Source organism: Argopecten irradians, chromosome 5 (genome assembly GCF_041381155.1).
Source record: "Argopecten irradians isolate NY chromosome 5, Ai_NY, whole genome shotgun sequence".
Lineage (NCBI taxonomy): Eukaryota > Metazoa > Mollusca > Bivalvia > Pectinida > Pectinidae > Argopecten > Argopecten irradians.
Genome location: NC_091138.1, coordinates 23,329,282 through 23,344,981, shown reverse-complemented (window position 1 = coordinate 23,344,981; position 15,700 = coordinate 23,329,282).

Genomic DNA, 15,700 nt, shown 5'->3' with positions numbered 1-15,700 from the left:
TCCATCTAATTATACATAAAGCATAAAACATGAATTTTCAGTGCGTAAATTCTGCGTTGTAACTTATGTTCATAAGGTATCAGACTTGCTTGTCTATTCATTTGTAGGATCTTTACAGCTTAAAGTTATATGTGCCGTAATAGATACAGTAATCTATTAAAAACCATCAGAATTCATGAATGAAGATGTGAAAATCTTTTACATCTACAGGCAAACATGTATAATGCCTTATAAACATTAGTTACAACACAGAATTTATGCAGTGTAAAATTGTTGTTTTTATGCCTTATGTTTGTTTAGATGGAAACATACCTCCAGAAATAATCTTTTATCAGTGTAAAAATGTGAAATATGAAATTAGCTTCATGGTCTGACCGTAAGTACTCATTTCACTGCACTGTAGATGCAAATACAATGATTTTTTGGCAGTACTGCCAAAAATCATTTTCAGCTCTTATTTATTCTTGTAAAATTCAAACCAATGCATACTAAATATTGAAATGAATCAAAATGTTGGTAATTTTTGGCGTTAAATAAAGTATGAAAGCTCTTCTTGATTCATGACTATGAAAATTACATGGACGGTACAAATAACTTTAATACATCAATCCTGAAGGTTTTCAATATATTACTGAAGAAAATATTTAAGTATGAGTTTGAAATAACCCTGGCTGTTAATAGGACGCTAAATGAAAGAAAAGTAAGTAAAAAGACCTCTAAAAAAATAACGGTAATTTAACGGCGACTTTCTTAATATATGAAGTCGTATGTTGGTTTTTGTCTTCATTGCTATCACTACCGAAACGATCCAACTAGTAACATAAAATTGATGACGCTCTTGATTATATAGGCCAAAGGCCGAGGGAAGGGCGACAGGGAGACATCAGGGCGGAAAAATGAAGAAACCTCATAGAGAGACATAACATACTGAATTGTGATTCAAAATGGTCCATTCAAAAATTCAAGTTGCACTCTTATAAAGTGGATGAGATATAAGTAAATTCCAGACTGAATTGCGTTTGAATGATAACATCACACCACTAAGTGTGACATTGTCTCCCTTTGACTTTGATTTACCGTCTATACTTACAAAGTTACTCAGAGTAGCGAATCGGGATTTTTCGGTATGATTAAGAATTTATGTCCCCGGTGGCAGTGTGATATGAAGGTTTATTTACCCTCAGATGTAATATTTCCCTCGGGCAAGCCCTCGGGAAATATTACACCTTCGGGTAAATAAACCAATCACACTGCCGCCGGGGCCACAAATGCTTAATGTAACAATATAGAAATACATTAATCCTTGACTTGGACAATTACTCAGCATATACATGAAGTTACCATCAAGTGAAAATGTTTTCAATCTGAGAATACAAATATACATTTTCACCCCCTACACAGTTTTGAGGAGATGACATCGCTAAACCTGCCGATATGTTGGCATTTGTCTTGTTTTATTTTTCTATTTTCTAAACGTATTAGGCAAACTAAAATGGAAAGAAAAGGCCTAATATATAGATAGGTTTAGTGGAATATTCGACGATAAAACCATTTCGTAATAAACATACAAATCTTCGTGGGAAATTCCATGGGAATGAGGACAGTTTGATATTTCAGAATCTTTGCCTAGATTGAATAGAGGTATGTCCCTAGACGGTTTATATGAACTGTATTTAACTACATTTGTACTTATATATTCTTTTAAATCTCACTTACATGTTAAATGAAGCCATGACTGTCAAACAAACATCGAAGCATTCAAATTAAACACGCAGAAAACCTTATTATCTCGCAACAAATTAGATCTGGAAGATGTCCATGTCATGAATTACTCCTAGCCAAGACATTTAAAGGTTAATTTTTTTTATCTATAATTAAAGTACTCTAACTGAATATTCGTATGTTGTATTATTGCCATGGAAATGATGAAGATATATGTGTGTTAAATCATTTTTTTCCATAAAATACTGTTATTTATATTCCAATTCGATATTCATATCTCAAATCTGTGTATATTTCACTTTTGTTGTACCTGTTGATAGTTTATGTGTAAGGTAATTAATACTTTTGTTCCTGTAATTTCCATTAATTTTGGCTCTCTATCATTTATACTCTGTCATTCATGTTCTATGTTCGTTATTCATATTACATCTGTTATTTATAATCTAGTATATATAGTGTCTATTATATGGGGCCGCGGTGGCCGAGTGGTTAAGATGTCCCGACATATTACCACAAGCCCTCCACCTCTGGGATGCGGGTTCGAATCCCATGTGGGGCAGTTGCCAGGTACTGACCGCTGGCCGGTGGTTTTTCTCCGGGTACTCCGGCTTTCCTCCACCAACAAACCTGGCACGTCCTTACATGACCCTGGCTGTTAATAGGACGTAAAACTAAACAAACCAAACCAAACTATTATATCTCTATTGTCTTTTGATATTCTTAAGCAAAATTTGCGAATATATATTATCTATAACAAAAATATCAATGACGATATGAATATCTAATTAGAATCTAAAGACATATCACAGAGAACAAAGACATGTAAGCAATATACAAAGAATTAAAAAATAATGACACTGTATTTATTCCTCGTTTGAATTGCCTAGACACAATACCAATATATTCACTCTTTTATTCAGCACGACCGAACAGGTTATATTTCTAAACACTTTGAAATTACTTTAGTTCATTATTAACAACCAAACCTAAGCACCAAAATAGTCATGATAATATGTGCATTAGTTGATAAGAGGCAGGCATGTAAGAGTTACCTCTCTTTTGTGATATTTTGGAAATTAGGTTCTTCAAAAATATTGATATGTTATCTCTCATGACAATATTTCACTGGATCGGCGTGCTTGTGTTTCTGGTGGGAAACCTACCTCTTAGGACAAACATACCTATAGAAAAGATTAACCAAATATATGAAACATACTTCTTCCAAAATTATACCATAAAATTTAGAAAAGTGTGTCATATCATTTTTTTTAATATCTAACGATGGTCCATCGGTAGACAGGGTCATTTAGATCATATGAAAACAAGAATATCAAACACTCAAATATTCACATGAGTTAATTGTAATATTGAAATCATTAAAATATGTAAGGATACAATGTATTAGGATAATTCTCAAATATTGTTATTATCATATATAATCAAATGACTTTAATCTGTACATTTAATGGTGTTCCATGCCAAAGTAGATGTTTTTGCTGTTTCTGCCCGAAATAGTGTTGAAAGCAATAATAATGAGTAATGCAAGCTGTGAATAGACACTAGATATTTGGCGATTCTTCAAATGATGTTCGATTTTTTTGTTTATAACTGATGTAGTCATTTTTACCTGAGAGGTAATTGGTGATACTGATATGACTTCAGATATCTACCTGTATGGGCCTTTGTGCAAATACCACAATTATCAACATAGACAGTTTAGTCTGATATCAGATACATATCAGTGCTAGCAGTATTTTGTCATATTGCAGAAAAAGAAATATCAGGTATCAATTTGGGCCGTGACTCTCGGGTGTAACCATCTTAAGCAGGTGATGTTAAGATTCACATACAGTACTTTAAAACATCAATCTCAAGTTAACAAAAGGTTCAACATGATATTTTTAATGCTAAAATAGAACAAATGTTTAACGTGGTCACTGTTACCTACTTTTTATTGTTCAATTTTTTAAATTCAAGACCAAAAAATAAAAAAATGCACTCTATACTTATTTGTGAATTTCAAAGAAAATTTCAATTTTTACCTTTTGTCTCTCGATCTTTGAGCTCTGAAATAACCAAGAACACAGCAAAAATCGTAAAACTTACACTTTGCAGATGACCTTCATGTATCTTTATGTTGATAGTTTCTTGTAACTGAGTTACCGTAAAACAAACCATATTAATAACACTCCTGTTTTGTTAATACTCTATTTTATGTTTGAGCATGATGGCATAGAAAAGTCACAAATCTACATTAATTACTTTAAGTTGTTTCATGGCGTGTTTACAATTTGGATTACAAAAGGATGTTCTAATAAAATATTAAACATCGTCTGAGGTTATCGAGTAAACGTAACACTGAGATACACCTTAGAGAAACAGGAAAGACAAAGAAAAAACTTCTCCATGCTCTAAAGGAGAAATCAGAACATGTTTGTTGCACGCAAAATCTAAACAACAGATTTCAGTGCAAGATATTCCACTTTGTTTTAAAATATACACGTGTATAACTTCAAAGTTGTGTGGCAACTGTTAGCAATGCAGCAATATGGTTAACAGTTCATAGACAGTTCGTAGACATCTATATATTCACATTTTCAAATCACAAGACCATGTTAATGTGCTTTGATATTGATTATGAATATGGAGCATTAAACAAAATACGTCTCTAATAAATGAAGTAAGCTTACATGTGATATCGAATAAAATTTATCATACCAATCTGCTATAAGATTATATATATCCGCTTCAAGATCTTTCGACCATTTCCGTTGAAAATTTGGGAAGTCCAGGCCGTAAGTATCTACATCGTTTGAGTTCCCGCCACTCAGCTTCCGTAATGGTGACATTTACCCCAGGCGGTGGAAACACGTGTTCTCTTCTCTTTTGGTATAAAGGGAGGGCTTTCAAACAATAAACCGGAGGGAGCAGGAGAGGAGGAAGATGAGAAGGGCGATGAGACCAGTTGTCTAACACACCGCTTTCTGACCTCTTTACCATTTCCTTGGACATCATTGTTTTCCAGTGCAAACGTTGTTTAGAGTTGAATCTCAACATTCTATGTCCAAATAAGGGAGTTATTGCAGAGCGGAACATACTTCTTTGGCTGGCGTTCCTGTGAAGGGCTTTGCCTTTACCTTGGGCACTGTTCCGGTTGAGTGACGACACAACCCTCGGTCTTATAGCTGTTTCCATCTTCAGGAATGACGAGAAATGTTCAGTGCAAAACGATTATCTAAACTAAGATAAATATCACCAAAAATATGACAAAGCTGTCTGCTTTGAGCGATACAAAAGCCACGATTCCTTAAGGATTTCAAATTTCCAAAACATACGCTTGATTTCCGAGTGTTAGAAGATCAAACACAATTAAGAACGTCTGAATGAACTCCTGATAGAGAATCCTGACTTTTCGATGAAATTGAAAATACAAGACCCTGGCTTATAACTTACCAGTCTTAACACAGGTTCCTGATTCTGGAATAATTCAAATGATAGGCTTCTTATTTCGTACTAAAGTCCAACCGGAAGCTCATTTTTATACGTGATGTACAAACATATTAAACCCATATCTTGGCTTCAGTCTTCCTTATTCTGTTGATTAATGGAGGATCACAGAAACAAATGCTTCTCCGTCTAAGAAATTTGGATTATAATCTTGAGATGCGTGTAGATATTTAAAAAACAAATAAACAGTCACGTGACTGTAAGTGATGTGACAGTATTGCGTGAGCATCTTTGCCAGTCTAACAGTGTCCAATAGAGCCCGAAACTCTATCAAGGAGCGTTCGAATGAGATATGAAATATTCAAAAGGCAGACGGTTAGGCGGTTGGCGTGCAAGTGTGGATTTTCATTAGAACTAGAGATATAACTCCCAACTCACCTGTCAAGGTGGGGTTTTAAAGTAGAATTGTATTTCTGGTCTTCTTTCATCTTGGAAAATTATACACGGTGTTTAAAACCTATGTGGAAATATGTGTGTACATTATTGATAAGTAATTAGAATATACGTGGCAATTGTTTCTATATAAATACATTTTATATTGGAGGCTAAGAGAGAAGGTGTTCATTATCACCTACTATCTTAGGTAAACATTTCCCTAATTACTGGATTGCAGATTAATGTAATTTGTAATCTGTAGCTCACAGTTAAAAGGAGAAATTGTTATTCTTGAAAGCATTCAGAGGAATACAGATAAATCTATATTCGATTACCAATAAGTACTATTCAGTACCTTCCACTTAAAGGAAAACATTGTATTTTAAAAAACTCTTGTCAAAGAAAGATTTGATAAATCAGTCAAAACACCGCCTTGGTTTTGTACAGAACAGACTAGAGTAATAGTGTAGAAATACTGAATTACTTAATATGATGGGAGAAAACAGTCATGTCTACAAATAGCTTTTATTTACCATATTCTGTACGTACGGAGCTTTATTTAACTTATATGGTAATTAGAAAGCATTCAAAAACAATCATACTACATTACAATATTTTTCCACAATCAACAAAAATGTAATTTTGAGGATGATGGTGACAAAGGATGATGGCAGTATATTGAAATCATGCTGAATATGATGTTTGTGTCTATGGCTTGAGTGAGATAGCCATATCTCTGTATATGTAAAATCTTCAAAAACAAAATAAATATAAAAACAAAAAGTAAACCATTGCCAAAAATTGATTTAGTCGGATTATTTCAGTAAAATGATTATTACAGATAGCCGATATAGTAAAACAAAAATGAATACATATTGTGTTTTAAACAAATGTAAAAATATTCTTTTGAAATTAATTTGACCGAAGTTTCACATTGCGACTAACAACATATTCTATTACGACTGATTGATTTCGATGTACATGAGGCCTTCCATTAAACGCGGTTACGGTAGTAGCCCTTGATAAAATCACGACAGCAGATATTTCAAAAGGATCTAATCGACTTGGTTGATAATTTGGCGTAAAACAATAACATACCAAAATACGTTATGCTGGTACAATAATACAGGGGTGTTTTTAAGTCCAGTCTAATACACGAATTACGACATTAAGGAACAGCTAACCAATTGAAAAAAAACCTTTGAAACCTCCTCTGTGAGTAACAGATTGAACATCGGATGGAAATTTAGGCGACTATCACAAAGTGCTTTGAACTTTTGTGAATAGTGCCTAAATATTAACATCAATTATCAGTTAACTATATGTGTAATTTGATATGTGTTAGGCTTGATTATATTTATTCTATGTATATCCTTTTTGACATTTATGATAAAAACTCGGTGTGTGATAATTGTCTATTATCTTCTGGTAATTCGCTTCTCATACCTTTCATTGAAGATTGCATTTTCCATTATATTACGTTACCGGATATTTGTGACACGGACCACGGCTAATTAATATCCCAATGAGCGATATCTGTCAATCATAATTCTATAACATTATTGTATGTACATTGTACACGTATTTAAGCGTAATACATATTATTTGTAAATCAGTCCTAGACTTTGTACGGAACATATCGGGTACATTCTGGACACTCCGGAATAGCCCTCCCTCAAGTCAAAGTTGTCATTACTAGATTTCAATGATAAACTTCCAGATTTCATCATTTCAACTTGACAAAAAGTGCGGAAGTTTCCGTGTGTTACGACAACTGATTGGCCAATATATGACAAACTTATAAAATAGATATGAAGCCTCAATGATTCATAGAAAAGGGCGACAATAATTTGGTTTGTCTTAATGCCTTGTATAACTGAATAGCAGACCATAGACATTTCTGAATGTTTATTGCGAATACGATTAATGTCAAAATGGCTGCCCATAGAAAATTTGCGCGGAAGTAAATCCTCCATTTCAAATGTGCCATATCACACAGTACGCTTTAATTCTAAGTCATGATTAATCTGAATTCAAACGCTCTTCGCTAAGCACTAACATTATGACCTATTTAAAAGACATGGTCTATGCAAAAACTATCGTCTATGTAAAGACTATGAAAACAATTAGTTGGGTAGTCTGTAAAGTATCTATTTTTAGGCGAAAAGTATTACTTTTGTTTACACCAAGGGAAACAAGTGATATCGATGTTAAATCCATGATGTTAGTCCCTGAAACCTTAAGAGTATGAATATAACAATGCAATAGGTTTCTTTAACGATAACCATAAATTAAATACTCTCGCATTACCTAATCTATCGCCCATAGTCAGTCGTAAGATGAAAGGTGTCAATTAAATTTGTGTACACTAAAGGAAATAAGCGTTAACGATGGAGAATTCATAATTGATTGTAGTAATTCTTTAAACTAGACAAGCATCATACACTCGTATTATCTGAACAATCGTCCAATAATCGCCTGCTGCACGACGCAAGTCTATTTTACCTTGTGTGATCCTAAACAGAATATCGGTTCAAACAAGCTTTCTGCCATGCAAGTCAGATGCGGCTTTCCATATGTGTATTCTCATGATATGTCCAGGGTTCCCTTCTGTGACTGTTTTTGGTCTCAGATTGCTTAGTCCTTATATTTCCATTCAACAATTGCTTATTTGTGATTCTCTCGTTGAATTGTGTATATCAAGATGTATCACCATTGTCATGTCAAACTAAGATGTGGTAGTCAGCCGAAAATGTACCCATCAGTTGTTGATACCAACTAGTGACACTGGAATTGCTGTTATTAGTGATAAGTATAACTAAAGGTTGTGACTGTTATATCGAGAAACAAGCTAACCTGGTTGTCAGAAATAGCCAAAATGTTATGTATAAGAGATAAACATTTACAAATATACGGTAGTTTGATCATTTTGCTGTTATGACTCTTCATAAAAGTCCATGTTCTTTGCATATACCAAAGTCCACTTTTCAATTTGAGAAATAAATTACATTTTCATACTAAACAGTAAATTTGAAATTGTTTTTCACTTAAGAATATTGTATTGTCTAATTGATGGGTGATCGGGTGGTGTAGTGGTTAAGCCGCTCGCATTTCACCTAGCCGGCCGGGTTCGATCCCCAGTTGTATAACTTGTTTTACACTCGATGTAAAATAATTGAAGTTTATTTATTTTCTGATGTTACAGAAAATCGTAATTGGGCAACAGGCAACATGCCTATACACACCCTCTCCTTAAATATTGATAGTACATTAACATCAATATACAGGTATATATAAATATCAATTAATGTCGATTGCTATTTTATCAAATGATGATGATATCCTAAAACATCAAGCTAGACATTGATAAATATCATAACATACAAAAGTCTCCTAGCTATATAATTACAAATAGAAATATTTTTAACAAGATATTCAAAATAGTTCAACGAAATCTATTGGTATCCCTGACAAAGCACTGATATACTGATACAAAAACTTCGACTTATAGTTGAATTGTGTGTCAAGTCCCTTAAAGCATCATCCTATCTCTATACAACAAAGATAACCTTTAAACATTTACATATGAATTCGATCACTAGATAAATGATATACATTACCTTCCAACGGTTGGCTTCCAAGTGCTGATCTCTGTCCCCTCACACCCAGCAGGCCTCCATTGGGTGTGGACGACGGAAGAGGACAGTACCTTGATGTCAACTGTCGGAGCAGAGTTACTGATCACTACTGTGGACCCCCTGACAGGGAGTGTTCAGAGATAAGGGTAAAAATATTGAAAGAAGGATGGACTCGGCTGATTGGCAATGCCAAATACCATCAAAGGCAATGTGTATTATGTAGGTCAACAATCCATGCAAATCGGTTATAAGCTATGCTATCTTGATTGATTTAGATGTGTTGATGCAATTCTCTGTTGAAATTAAAGCTGCATTTAAAATATATACATTTGTATAAAAAATAGTTGTACAATGAGTGTTCTATTATATGAATTCGTGTTTATTATGATATCTTCTCTCAGTTTATATAAATGCATTATAAGTTATATATTTGTTTAATTAGGAATTCACTTGAATATGTTTTATGTTATGGATATATAACATAAAAATTAGAATTATGATGACAAGTACACTCTAAATTTTGAATGAAGCGTAAAAGATGGATTTTGTGCAAGGATTAAAGTATATTTTCTAAAAAAATACATGAAAGAGATGCCTCGTAAAACGTGTTTATATGGATTGATATTCAAAAATCCGATCTAGACAAATATTCCAAAATACTAGAACTGTTACAGTAACATTTCCATATAATCCATAGGTAAGCAACAAACCGATATCTATGGTAACCACACTGATAACATTTCCGACAGTATCTATGGTTACCACACTAATAACATTTCTGACGGTATCTATAGTAACTACACTGATAACATTTCTGACGGTATCTATGGTACCACACTGATAACATTTCTGACGGTATCTATGGTACTACACTGATAACATTTCTGACGGTATCTATAGTACCACACTGATAACATTTCTGACGGTATCTATAGTAACTACAATGATAACATTTCTGATGGTATCTATGGTAACCACACTGATAACATTTCTGACGGTATCTATAATAACTACACTGATAACATTTCTGACGGTATCTATGGTACCACCCTGATAACATTTCTGACGGTGTCTTTGGTAACCATACTGATAATATTTCTGACGGTATCTATAGTAACTACACTGATAACATTTCTGACGGTATCTATAGTAACTACACTGATAACATTTCTGACGGTATCTATGGTACCACCCTGATAACATTTCTGACGGTGTCTTTGGTAACCATACTGATAATATTTCTGACGGTATCTATAGTAACTACACTGATAACATTTCTGATGGTATCTATGGTAACCACACTGATAACATTTCTGACGGTGTCTATTGTAAGAACACTTATAACATTAATGACGGTTTCTATGGTAACCACACTTATATAATTCATGACGGTCTGTATGTATCAAACTTCTCTTAAAGCTATTTATTTCAGTATTTTCTGGAATAGTATCAAAATAAGTATTCCAGAGTGATGCCCCTTTAGCTATTCTTCGTTTGTGATTCTGATTTTCCTTGTAATATATAAATACATATGACGTGTTAATATATCTATAATGGACATTACATGACCTGTGAAAATCCTCTCATGGCGATAACGTATTCGGCGCATATTACGTCAACAACGACGGTGTTTTGTTTCTTTTTATTGTATATCATGAACAGAACATATCTATATTCATTAAATAATCTGCTAGACGAACATATATGTAATTTCATACAATTCGAGATTAGACAGGATCTCCAGTTACAATATTATGAGTTTGGCACGATAACAATACAGACACACAATCTGATAAAGGACTACATCAGATAAACGATAGGTTTGTTTGAAACGTAATTTATTGCATAACACATTCAACAATCAGTACAATATTTGGCAAGATAAACTGACACTGAGTGATAATTAGTTATACATCCGAACCATTAGCAGAGTATTCTTATACCTCAAATGCATCTACATTAACATCATTATGGTATACACACGAAGTTGTGATGATAAAACATAAATATCCAGCAATAAACACTAACATCTAGGTCAGCCACTGGCTCAAAACCAATTAGTTGACAACAAGGTTAACCAAATATGATTATTCAGTGATCACTTATTCACGTATATGGAATGTGTAGCGACAGACATTCTTTATCTCTATTACAAGCACTTTGAAGCAGTCTTATTTACGTACAAATGTTTATATCAACTTCGCCAGCCAAGGGTACAGTAGTCTACAATACCGAACCCTTGGTATATGTCGTGTAAAAAGTGAAGTTTCTGCACAGAGACACCTGCTGGATCCTTCGAGCAAAGTTGCGCCTCTTCCATTTCCGTAATAAGCAACCAATGAAAAAGCTCGTATCATTGTTGTATGGTTTGAAAAATGGCAACGCTCTTTGAAATGCACACGTTGTTTGCGACAGATTCAAAATGCCAAAGATAAACAAGTTTGTGAGTCATTTGTTTGTCAGTTCGAGTAATGGTTTTCAGTGTCAATTTTTTCAGGAGATCGCAGTTTGTATTTGCATAATTTGTTTAACTTTGACAAACATAAATCACGCACGTAATTACTTTCTCAATATGTTTGAAGAGCAACGTATACATGTATTTCATTTAGGGCCGGTCTAAAATTTAGGGGATAATTGACTAAATAAAAGATATGACTCCGCTAGGAGCTGTTGCTGACAGTCATGGTATGGTGTAATTTACAAATGTAGGTCACTGCTATCACTTCTATCACTTCTAAACAGTTTAGTTGACATCTAAAAATTGCGTTTTCATTGGTCGCCTGAACCTAGCCGCATCCAATGAGAATTTGAATTCGGGAACACGACATAAGCCAAGTTCGGTAATGTAGATTACTTTACCCTTGGCTAGCGAAGTTGTGTTTATATATGAGAGCTTATAAATTTAAAATAAGCGTATGCACATAAACTAATAAACATCAACTAATGGCAAAAGAAAGAATTGATGATAAATTAACAAAACCTTTTTCGTAGTTGGTTATTTTTTTTCATTAAAATACCGGTATGAAAAAATATGAAAATGAAACGCATAGTCAGACATGACACACGAAGAAATACATACTCGCTCACAACATATTGATTATAGTGTACACTCAATCTCTCATTAAACTTATCATTTCCGATCTAGAATAGCAACAGACGCAAGTGTACATACATGATGTACGTATGACGACATGTATACATTGTAAAAACTGCAACATTCATACACCCCAAGACTCCCATTCAAAATAACATTCATATTAATTCAACCTAAACAACTATTTATGGAGGGAAAATATAAACAATAACATAAACAAACACGCAATCATCACCATATGTATACCAGTATCAAACCACGAAAAAGTATATATTCGTTTCGTTTATTTATTTACATCCTATCAACAACCAGGATCACGTAAAGACGACCTCCCATGTATGCGGGGTATTGCGTGTATGAAGTGCGTGGTGCGTGTTTTAGTGACTACGGCATATTCGTGTTGTGTCTTATTGTATAATGGAACTCTTGCCTTTTTGAAGTGCTATATCAATGAAGAATGTCGCCGAAGACACCAAGCAACACACTCCACCCGGTCACATTATAATGACAGCGGGCGAACCAGTCGTCCCACTCCCAATTTGCTAAGCGCTAAGGAGGAAAAGAAACTACCAAGTTTATAGACTTTTGTGTGTCTCAGCCAGGGAACAGAACCCAGAACGTTCCTCACAGGGGCGAACGCTCCATCAAAGGCCAAAACTGAGGCGGTGTCAAGTTCACGTTAAGAAGTTAGGAAGAAGAGAAAAGATAAGATCTTATAAATAAGGTCACCTTTTACGATTATTCAATAAGGGCAGCAGGTACAATTCTAAAGCCCTTCCTGCAGGGCAGACAAAGTAAATATAAACTTATATACAAGCATTAGCTTCCCTAAAAGCTAAGTGGGCTACGCGAAAGCATAACCCTTTGATTGGAAAGAATATGGAAATTAAACAATGATATGACAATATTGCCTAGCAATTTTAATTGTTCTGGTGGAAGCCATTTTATATTTTATGAGTTTGTGTTAGTGCAAGTAGCCCGGTCTAGTAAAGACGAACAGTTTTAATCATACTTTTGTTACCAACAAAATAAAAAACGTTTTTATGCAGAGATTGCTAAGCTCAGAAAAACGCAAAGACAATATTTCATATCTTTCTGTGTTTTTTTCTGTGTTCCGTTTTCATTCCGCTTATAGTATGTAGTCATTCCGCATTCCGCTTTTTAGCATGTTCCGTGTTCCTTAAATTAATAGATCAACGCATTGGTTAAAATTTATTGTTACACGATGTGTTCAAAATAAGAAATACAAAAGTAATGTTTTAACATGGTACTAGTATACTTCTACAGATATATTTGTTCATCTGTACATGGCTCCAGATTTCATTGAAAATACTTTTACCATGAATGCTTGTTCTGCACTGAAATTTGAACGGATGCGAGCGCTGTGTGACCGTGATTTATCAGGAAGATAGCGTCCGAATCAAGACAGATTCAAAACTGTTTCCGTAATTCGTTTTAATATTACTTTAACAAACAATGCTTAACTTGTAACACATGGATCAGGCGTCTGATTCAAGCGTTCTTACTACATGACTATCCTGCAAGATGACGTGGATTGCTTATGAAACTAACTGCTAAGCCTCAAGCGGCGTAGCAATAACAGAGTAAAAGATCGTAATGTTACCTCGTAACTGGGATTAATGAGACCATTTGGTACAATTATAGTAAACCTACACGTTTTCTACTTCATCAGCGACACGTGCCTTTCAGATTTACATAAGACCCGGCTTCAGACTAAAGAATCACTATAAGCTACAAGGAATCACCACTTCTGATTGACAGTGAGGTTTTATGACTTCTATATGCTGGGTTTGAAGGATCTCGAAAGGAGGTAAAACCCGCGGCTCTGATGACGATTTTAACTTATTCCATGTCCTCGAGGTCGGAATGTCTTAAGTGTCTTTTTTCTCACATTATGTTATTTATTTGAACTAATTTGCTGGAAATTTTCTATTTTTATTTTAAGGCTTTTTAGGACACCATTTATAGGGACCTGATGGTGTATCATTGTGACGTTTGTGTAATACATATGCATATGTCTGTTGGCTGGGTTGGATTTTAAACATATTTTTATTGTCGTAAATTATTGACAACAGGGATTTGACACAACTTAGTAACGTCCTCTCCCGAATACATAATATGAATATATACATAATGGACAGCAATGAAGACAATACATATATATAATATTAATCAAAATTTTCTATTTTAAGAATGAAGAAGAAAAGGGAAATTTGGAGGAGTATAGGAGAGGAGAATAGTTATGTATTAACTTATAATTATTTGTAAACGTGATAATTGTGTACATAGTTATCTGACTGGCTGGGACACACCGATCGGTTACTTCCTTAAAACGTTGTCCATTATACACATTTCATAGAAAACATTGCACTGGAGATCCACTCGATGTCATTCCTTTCCTTAAAAATCGTTCAACTACACCAGCCAGCAGATACAACTGATTTATACTGTTGACATATGTATAACATGTAATCTATTAATTAACTAAGATAAGGGGTAGATATAGGAAATAGTGTAGGATGCTCATAATGTCAAAACCTGCCAGTTCTATCAATATAAATTTCGACTGCCTTTGCAATATTAAGGTTAGCATCATTTTCTAAATCTGCATCTCCTCTTAGTAATGTATCTAATGGCTGGGTAGCCCTAGGAAGGTGTGAAAGTTATACTACAACAGTCTCAGTATCTGCAAGGCCTGCAAAATATATAATAGATTCGCTTCTTCATTGGAAGAAAAAAAATTGTCTGACTTGTTTTCTCAGGTAATTCACGTTTTTAACACTGTAAGGTTTTAATCATTTTTGTTTTATATTATTTACACTTATTTTTTATTCGGTTAACATCAAAAGCACATGGCTACCAATTCGCATCAATTTAATATATATAGAGTTTATTCAATATTGACTTTGCATTTATTTTTGCATTATTTCATAGAGACATACATTGAGGTTAGACAGCGAGTGGTTGTTGGATATAGAATTTATTCCTCACGAGTGAGTTATTTTTCAAAAGTTACAAAAGACGCGAGCTTTAACGAATGTGGAATAAAGGAGGAGTTCCAATTTGAGCATTCTGGTGCCATTAACGATAAGCATTATTTTTTGTTTACAGATAACCGGGGTTTAGGACATCGCGATATGACATATGATTAATGCCAGGTCGGAGTCCCTTGTGAGTGATGGGGGAGTTTTCTGTTTTGTCCCGTTTTTCATTAATAATATTGCATTTATATGTTGAAAATAAAACATTTTGGAAAATAATACTAAGTGTCAAAATATAGGTCACAGAGACCTTATTTTGTAAAATGTCAATTATGTAATAATTAAATTCATTTGGTGCCATA